The sequence below is a fragment of the Heterocephalus glaber genome, unplaced genomic scaffold, assembly GCF_053883595.1.
Source record: "Heterocephalus glaber isolate CG9 unplaced genomic scaffold, H.glaber_assembly_v1.0 deba00001060, whole genome shotgun sequence".
NCBI lineage: Eukaryota > Metazoa > Chordata > Mammalia > Rodentia > Bathyergidae > Heterocephalus > Heterocephalus glaber.
In genome coordinates, this window is record NW_028258185.1 from 3,114,933 (window position 1) to 3,122,272 (window position 7,340).

The following is a 7,340-nucleotide window of genomic DNA, read 5'->3' on the forward strand; positions in this document are numbered from 1 at the left end:
ATAGGACCAGAGTAGGTGATCACTGCATTGACTTCCAGCTTTGGGATTCCTTGCCCCTTTCTAAATATAACATTTTTGTGTAAGTGTAACCAAAAAACCCTAAGCTGGTACTTATGGATTTTCTTGTTTGGTTTCAGACATATTTCTGAGGAGCAAGACTCAGAATTGGGAGTCTTCATAGATGGAGACTTCTTTTTTGTTTTGTTTTGTATATTCTTTTTTTCATTAAGTTTATTGCTACATTTCAGGTATATAATATGATGACATTCATCATTGGGAATTTGTACCTTTACATGACATATCTTGGTTCTTATTTTTTCCCCATTCTCCTGTCCTCCCTTCAACACTTCCACCCCTCCCTATTTATAAAGACTTTGTTTCCATTTTTCCTTTTCTCATATTTTTCTTTCCCTTCTTTCCTTTCTCCTACCCCTCCCACTTCCTCTTCCCCTTTAGATATTTTCTTCCTGTTTCACATTATCTATTATACATTTTGATTGTTATTTACACTTTCAGTTTCTCACACCAGAGAAACTATTTGGTATTTACACATGTGTGTCCTATTTGTTTCACTTAAGAGGATTGCTTCAATGTGCATCCATTTAGCTATAAATATCTCTAGTTTCTCATTCTTTATGGCTGAGTAGTACTTCATTTTATTAAAAAAAAACCCACATCTTTATGCAGTCTCCAGTTGATGGGAGTTTAAGGTGTTTCCAAGTTTTAGCTATTACAAACTGTGCCACTATAAATATGAATGCACATGTATCACTGGTATGTTTTTTTAATACAGATGGAAACTTCTGAGATAGTTCTAGATTTATGAGTCTGGATCTGAATTTCTCAGTTCTTCCAAAACATTTCACTGACTTTTTATGACCACAATTGCCACCAGGAAGGGGTGAGGTTTCTGGTGGGATAACTGATTCAGATAATGACAGCCATGGTGATCCTGGCTGGGCTGCCTGAAAGACTTGGAAAAAGAGTGTCCAAGACGATTTAATTTGATGGAGCTCCTAAGAAGAAGGATGAAAAAGGTTAAGAAAGACTTCGACTCAGTATTTACCTAATATCTGGACCTGAATCTAGGAAATATTAAATGTCTGCTAACAAGGAAGGTAATAAAGGACTCACCAATGTTAGGATTATTTGAAAAAAAAATTTGTCTTCAACCATGGCAATAAATGAAAATAAGTCACCCTTGCGAAAGTAGGAATGTTTTGAATTAAGAGAAATAATTTTTGGCCTTTACTTTTTACATATTAAAAAATAATTGTTATATAAGCAGTAAGATTCTTGCTTATAAAGCTTTGGGAAACACTCACATGTTTTTGAAGCCTGCTCAGTATCCATTTCACCTTTGCTCCCCAGGTTTTACTTTGAGGAATCATCCTCTCCATAGTCAGACAAAATAGGGATTTACCCTATTTTGCAGTACAGAAATGGACCATAGGAAGACCTGGGAATAGACAAGAGATGCTCATTTTCTGGCCATGGTAATTTGTTTATGGAGAAAACACAGTCAGGCCAAGGAGAAACAGGCATGGAAATTATCTTGGGATGATTGTCAAAGACACTTTTTCTGATGGGATAGCCAATATGAGAAAATATAAGCCTAGAAATGCTGGAGGCCATATCTGGGGAAAGCCTGCTTGGAAATGATGCCAAATCAGAAAAAAATGGGAGTCCACTGATGTAGAAAAATTTGACTGTTTTTTTGAGACAGAGTCTTTCTTTGTAGTTCAATCTGGCCTTGAACATATTACATAGCCCAGGCTGGCTCCAAACTCATGGAAATCTGTTGGTGGTCTCTCTAGAGGGAGACCTGAGACCCTGGAAAGCACCGACTTTTAAGAAAGAAAAGGAGACAGCCTGGGGGACAAACAGAAGTTTAATTCCTCTGGCACTATTCAACAATCACAAAGGAAAGAAGCAAGGCTTTTATACATGTAGGAAAGCAGCTTAGTTATTCTGGCTATCGTCTTTCTGATTTTAACCTCTGGTGACAAATGACTTTAAATGACTCATAAAAGCTACAGGCGAATTCACAAGTCACCCTTTTCCATTTACCAATCCCGTACATCAAAGAGCACACCATAGCCCTCTTCTTATCAAATGGTACCAAGACAGCAGGGCAACCTCAGCCAAGATCAAGTCCACTGGCCCACCACAAACATTACAGATGTGTATAGTGAGTCATATCTCTCTCACCACCCATAGAGTCATTAGGTTGTCATCCTCTGATCCCAGGTAATAGTAAATAAGAGAACTAGGAAAACCTGTTTTTCTCCTGTGACACTTTTACAACATCTCTTAAAGTTTTCTGGCATTCTTTTAACAAACAGACTTGTGAAATTTCCCAGAAATGACTTAATTTTCTCAGTTAACAAATTCTTGTGATCAATTCTTACAACTAGATAGCTGAATTCTACAGTTTCCCACAGCAATCCTCCTACCTCAGCCTCCTGAGTGCTGAAATTACAGGCACGTGCCACCATGCTTAGATGCTTGCTGACATTGTGTATGTGTCTAGATCAAAGTAGACCCAAAATCAAGATAACTCTGGGCTTTTACATTCTGAAAGACATTACATTGCTTCTTCCTCAACATACCCCACTTATTTTTCCTTTCTTATTCAGATGTTCTGTTACTGTCTGCTCAAATAATTCTGATAGCCTGGGTCCTGGAGCTCTGCTTGGGATGGGTAGAATTTCTTCTGTGTCTGTGCATGACATCCCTATCTGGTTCAAACAGAAATAATTCAGAAGCCCAAACTATAGAAAATGTCATGGGTTCTTAGGACAGAAGCTGGTCTTGTTTATCCTTCTTTGTAAGAAGATATGAAGTATAAAGAAGCTAACATTGATTTCAATGAGTTACATCTTCATTTCCCAAGTGCTTGGTGAGCATCTACTCTGTGGCAGACACAAGTTTGGACACATCAGACACATCAATGACCAAAATTAAAACATATCTATTTTCATAGAGTTTACATTCTATCACAGGGAGACAGACAAAGGATAGATGGAGTAAGTAGGTAAACCAGTGTTTTAGAAGGGTTATGAAGAAAGCATGAGAAAAAAAGGAGCAGAAAAAATTAGAGAATGGGAATCAGGATTTCTGTCAGTAACAGTGGCTGCCCTTTTAAATGGAAAGTAAAATTCAAGAAAGGACTTGGATTGAAGGACTTCATGCCATTTAAATTTCTAGGGGGAAGGTCCCAGGCAATGAGAACAGCCAGTAAAACGTCTCCAGCACAACAATGTGCCCATGAACATTTATGAAACAGCAAAGTGGTCCTTGTGACTTGGGTGAAAAGAAGAAAGGGGAGAGTACTAGAGGTAAGATGAGGAGGTGAGTAGTTGGGGAGAGGTAAAGAGGGTCATGGAAGACTTGCATTTTTCTGAGTACGATGATGCATCATTGCAGAGTTTCAAGCAGAAAAGGACATGGTATGACTCAGATTTATAAAGATTGCTCCAGCTAGCTGAGGAACATGACGGAATCCCAATGTAGGAAACAAATGGAATCCACAAAGAAGTGCAAATAGATTTGCAGGAGATGAAAAACTCCATTGAAAGTCTAAACAATGGAATGAACCAAAGTGAGGACAGAATTTCAGATATAGAAGATAAGATTGCAATTAGTGACCAGGAAAAGAAAAATTGCTTCAAAATTATAAGGGTACACAAGAAATCAATCCAGCAGCTAATAGATGATGCAAAGAAGAATAACATAAGACTGATTGGAGTCAAAGAAGAAACAGGAGAGAATGCAGATGACATAAAAAAAAAAACCTCTTCACAGAAGAAATGACAGAAAACTTCCCAAGCAGGGGAAAAGAAATTGACATACGGATAAATGAGACATCTAGGACTCCAAATACCCTTGATCAAAAAAATCTGCACATAGGCATATAATTGTTAAGATTCCAGAAACTCCACAGAAGAACAAATTCTACAAGCAGTTAGAGAAAAGAAACAAATTACATACAAAGGAAAGCCCATCAGAATCACAGCAGACTTCTCAACACAAACCGTCAAGGCAGGACGACCTTGGAGTGATGTATTCCAAGCCCTAAAAGTGTCCAACCCAGATTGTTGTACCCTGCAAAACTATCTTTCAAAATTGATGGAGAAATAAGATACTTTCATGACAAAGAGCACTGTAGGAACTTCATGAATACCAAACCAGCACTCCAAAAAATTTTAGACAATATCCTAGTAACAGACAATGAGGATCACAACTCCAGAAAGCAAAGCAGAATGAACCCATCAGGTGCAAAAAGAAATTAAATGTAAAAGGGGGAGAAACCAACAAAAAGAAAAAGTCATGACAATGATAAGACAATACGTTTCAGATATAACCATCAATGTTAATGGTCTCAATTCACCAATCAAAAGAAATAGATCGGCAGAATGGATCAAGAAGCAAAATCCAACAATATGCTGCATACAAGAAACACACTTAATTCAAAAGGAAACTCAAAGACTGAAACTTAAAGGTTGGAAAACAATACTCCATGCGACAGGAACCTTAAAAAAAAGCAGGAGTAGCTATCCTCTTTGCAGATCAAATAGGTTTCAAACCAACACTGATTAAAAGAGACAAAGAAGGACACTATATCCTTGTAAAGGGAACAATCCAACAGGAATAGATGACGGTCATAAATATCTATGCACCAAACACTAGTGTGGCCAACTATATAAAACAAATATAAACGGACATGAAAAGTCATACATACACTGATAAAATTGTAGTGATGAACCTCAATAACCCACTATCACAAATAGATAAATCAACTAGACAAAAAATAAGTAATGAAATACTAGAACTCAAACAAACTCTTGAAAAAAATGAACTCAAAAGATGTTTACAGAGTGTTCCACCCCAGAAAATCTGAATACATATTCTTCTCAGCTGCACATGGGTCATTCTCCAAAAGAGACCACATACTCGCACATAGAACATGTTTAAGTAAGTGCAAAGGAACTGAAGCTATTGCCTGTATATTATCAGACCATAGTGCAATGAAATTGGAGATACATATCAAGAGAAATTGGAAAAATTTCATAAACACATGGAAATTGAACAACAAAACAATAACCAATGGGTCACAGAGGAAATTATAGAAGAAATCAGACAGTTCCTTCAATTAAATGACAAAGACAATACAACATATTGGAATCTGTGAGACACAATGAAAGTAGTCTTATGAGGGAAATCCATAGCAGTGAATACACATATTAGGAAAACAAAATGAGCCCAATTGAACAACCTGATGCTGAACCTCAAGCTTGTAGAAAAAGAAGAGCAGGACAACCCCAAAGCTCACACAAGGGAGGAAATTATAGAGATCAGAGGAGAAATCAATGCAATGGAGACTAAGAGAATGATACAAAAAATCAATGAAGCCAAGAGTTGGTTTTTTGAAAGAATCAACAAAATTGACACATCCTTAGAGAACCTAATCAGAAAAAGGAAAGATAGGGCCCAAATCCATGCAATTAGGAATGAAAAGGGTGAAATCACAACAGACTTAGCGGAAATCCAGAGGACCATTAATACCTATTTCCAGAACCTATTTGGCAATAAGATGGAAAACATAGAAGAAATGGACAGATTCCTAGATAAATATGAATTTCCAAAGTTGAACAAAGAAGACCTAAAAATTCTAAACAACCCAATATCAACCAATGAAATTGAAAACATTATAAAAAACTTATCAACTAAGAAAACCCGGGGCTCTGATGGCTTCACTGCTGAATTTTACAAGACATTTAGAGAGGAACTATTGCCACTACTATTTAAACTCTTCAATGAAATTGAAAGGGAAGCAATTCTCCCAAATTCATTCCTGGAAGCAAGTATCACCTTGATCCTCAAAGCAGAGAAGACCCAACCGAAAAGGAGAACTATAGGCCAATCTCACTAATGAAGATAGATGCAAAATTCCTTAATAAGATACTGGCAAATAGAATGCAGAAGATCATCAAGAAGATCATACACCCTGATCAAGTGGGATTCATCCCAGGGATGCAGGGATGGTTCACCATATGCAAATCAATCAATGTAATACACTATATCAATAGAGCCAAGGAAAAAAACCATATGATTATCTCCATAGATGCAGAAAAAGCATTTGACAATATCCAACATGCATTTATGATAAAAACCCTATGAAAATTGGAATAGATGGTCTCTACCTCAAACTGATAAAAGCCATCTATGAAAAACCAACAGCCAATATCATACTAAATGGTCAAAAACTGAAATCCTTTACACTAAAATCAGGAAAAAGACATGGATGTCCACTAACACCACTCTTGTTCAGTATAATTTTTGAAACAGTAGCCATTGCAATGAGACAAGAGAAAGAAATAAAAGAAATAAAGATAGGAAATGAAGAAGTCACATTGTCATTATTTGCAGATGACATGATACTGTATATAGAAGACCCTAAGAACTCCACCAAAAGTCTTCTAGACTTAATAACCAAATTCAGTAAAGTACCTGGATACAAGGTCAACACACAAAAATCAATAGCCTTCATCTACATGAATAACAGATCCAGTGAAAGAGAAATAGGGCAAATAATTCCTTTCACAATAGCATCCAAAAAACTGAAATACCTAGGAATCAACCTAACAAAAGTAATCAAAGATCTCTTCTCTGAAAACTATAGCACTCTCAAAAGAGAGATTGAAGATCATATCAGAAAATGGACAGACATCCCCTGCTCCTGGGTAGGAAGGATTAATATAGTGAAAATGGCCATACTTCCAAAACTGCTCTATAGATTTAATGCAATTCCAATTGAGATCCCAGCAGCATACTTCATAGACCTCGAGAAAACAATCCAAAAATTCATTTGGAACAAGAAGAGACCCAGAATAGCAAAACCAATTCTAGGTAACAGAGACATGGCACGGCGTATCACAATCCCCCACCTGCAAATATACTACCAAGCTACTGTGATAAAAACAGCATTGTACTGGCAAAGAAACAGATTTGAGGACCAGTCAAACAGATTAGAAGATGCAGAAGCAAGCCAGACACACTCGGCCATCTCATCTTTGACAAAGGAGCCAAACACCCTCACTGGAGGAAAGATAGCCTCTTTAATAAATGGTGCTGGAAAAATTGGGTTTCAACTTGCCGAAGATTAATACTAGACCTATATCTCTCGCCATGCACTAAACTAAAATTGAAATGGATTAAAGATCTAAGTATTAAAATCAATGCTGAATCGGCTGGATCAGAGGTTAGGTAGAACTCTTGAAGACATTGATGTAGGTAAAGATTTTATGAAGAAAACCTCAGTTGCCCATGAACTAGCA